The sequence below is a fragment of the Ailuropoda melanoleuca genome, chromosome 20 (assembly GCF_002007445.2).
Source record: "Ailuropoda melanoleuca isolate Jingjing chromosome 20, ASM200744v2, whole genome shotgun sequence".
NCBI classification, from domain to species: domain Eukaryota; kingdom Metazoa; phylum Chordata; class Mammalia; order Carnivora; family Ursidae; genus Ailuropoda; species Ailuropoda melanoleuca.
In genome coordinates, this window is record NC_048237.1 from 23,778,817 (window position 1) to 23,781,294 (window position 2,478).

The 2,478-nt window shown below is 38.7% G+C and overlaps 1 pseudogene; it reads left to right on the forward strand.

Moving 5' to 3' along the window:
* Positions 1-233: 233 nt before the first annotated feature.
* Positions 234-2,168, forward strand: LOC100466264 (annotated as a pseudogene).
* The last annotated feature ends 310 nt before the right edge of the window (positions 2,169-2,478 follow it).

A 2,478-nucleotide genomic window follows, 5' to 3' on the forward strand; every position in this document is an offset into this window, starting at 1 on the left:
TGAGATGAACAGTAATGGCCAAATTTAGCAACATGAGGATCAGGATTTATGTGAAGATCTAGCCATCTAGCTGAGTGATGGTTCCTTTTGGGGAAAATGTTTAATGTCACTTGCTTGGGGTATAGAGTGACACCCAGCCAGCTTGGAAACAATTTTTATTGTAAAGGACAAAATCCATGGAGAGAGCAAAGAAGTGAGAACAAATTCAAGGCCCTAATTAGTGAACCCAAATATATCAAGCAATGGTAACATTTTTAAATGAAAATAGTAAAAGTATTCCTGTTGCATGGGTAGAAAATGGAGATAGAAAGGACAAAGATATTGACTGGAAAGCATCTTTTCACTCAACCGTGACTCTGCTCTTGATGAAGAAATTGAATCCAGCCCAGAAACCTCTACCTTCAGCATCTTCCGCCGAAGTAAACAAAACTGTAAAGAATTGTCAGCCTATGGCTTCTGTTTAGAATGACCTTCGTCTAATAGATAACAACCTAGTCAGCTTCCTGAATAGTCTTCCTCTGCATAACAAAATGCATATAGAAATTCTCACTGTGTGAAAAAAGTAGAAAAATTATGAAAAAGATAAAGAACAGGAAAAAAATACAACAGGAAAATCTAAAGAGCCCAGGACATTGATGCTACAAACCCAAATTATGAAATTCTTTGTATGATCGGAAACTTTAAAGGGACTGTAGACCATTGACAACAGCCGTCCTATTGATGAACATAGGATATGTGTTTGTGTAAGAAAGTGATCATTCAGCAAAAAAATTCAAATGAAAGATCTTGATGTAATCATAATCCCTAATAAAATTATTGTGACGGTCTTTTGTCTCAATAAGATACCTAAAAAACCAAATATCGGGTATTGATTCTGCCTTTGATGACTTAGCCCTTAACTGAAATGGTTTACAGGATTATAGTTAGACTGTTAGTGGACACTATATTTGAAAGGAGAATGGACATGCGCTTTGCTGAAAGTGGAAAAACTCATATAATGGGAAATGACTTCTCAGGAAAGAACTGATTGTTCAAAGGAAAAAAAAAAAAAAGATTTTTCAAAGGAATTCATGCATTAGCAGCTGGAGATGTTTTTTTTTAATGCCAAAGAGGCCAAACTATAAGAAATTAGAACTTCAATTATATGCAAATTTTTGGAAATTTATAGTGGAAATGTGTTTGACTTGCTGAACAGGAAAGCAAAATTAAGAGCGTTAGAAGTTGGTAAATGGCAGGATCAAGTGGTGGGATTACAAGAACAGGAGGTCAAGTGTGTTGGCGATGTACTGAAACTCACTGACATAGGCAACACTTGTAGATCATCGGTCAAACATCTGCCAGCGCACATTCCTCTTGGAGCCATGCAGGGTTTCAGATTATTCTTAGAGGGAAAGGAAAACTACATGGTAAATTGTCTCTCATCAATTTTCCTGGAAATGAAAGAGGAGCTGGTCCTTCCAGGGCAGACAGGCAAACAAGGCTTGAAGGTGCTGAAATTAGTAAAAAGCCTACAGCACTGAAGGAGTGCATTAGAGCCTCAGGTAGAAACAAACCTCCTACTCCTTTCCATGCAAGTAAACTCACTTGGGTCTTAGCAGATTTATTCATGGGTGAAGACTCTGATATGTACATAACAGCTACAAACTCTCCAGGAATGGCATCCTGTGACGATATTCTGGAGACATTAAGATATGCAAATAGTGTGAAAGAGTTTGCGGACCCAACTGCTTCCGGGTTGTTCATCCAATAAGGCGCCATCCACCAAATCAGATAGAGGATTCAGAGGCGGGGTGGGGTATGGGCAGTTCCCTTCAGAGAGATGATATAAAACCTCCTTGTGAACAAAGTGAAGAAGAGGGTTCTCTACAATTGCTTTTGTTCCGTGAAGCTATTTCACAAATGGTAGAAATGGAAGAACAAGGTGGAGAAGATCACAGGAGGACAGTGTTCTAGGAGTCTGTTCCATGGTTAAAAGATGACAAGTCTCTCCTAGGGATGACAGAAGAAGTAGATTATGACATACATTCATGTGCTACTCAACTTGGAGCTATTCTTGAGAAAAAACAACAACTTGTAGCTGAGCTATGGCATAAAGTGAAGTCTTTCCGTGTAGCCCTGCAAGAACAGGCCGGGAAGTGATCAACCCCAAGAGACCCCACGCCCTGTAAATCAGCATCTGCTGCTGAAGGATCCCCAGACCCACCCTACTGCAACGTATAATGGCTATGCTGTAAGAGCCATTGGAAAGTTTGAGATTTTGAAGTGTCTGTGGAAAATGTTTTTCCTTCATCTGAATGACATTTCAATTTTGTGAAACACTCCTTTGTCTACAAAATGCTTCTAATCCAGGAGATACAACCAAAATTTGGAAATGATGAAGTATTTTGTTTCATTTACCCAAATTTTGGTTTATTTTTGGAGTTCCTTGCCAATTTTATTTTCTATGTGATGAAATAAGATTGTGGACTTTATCCAGAG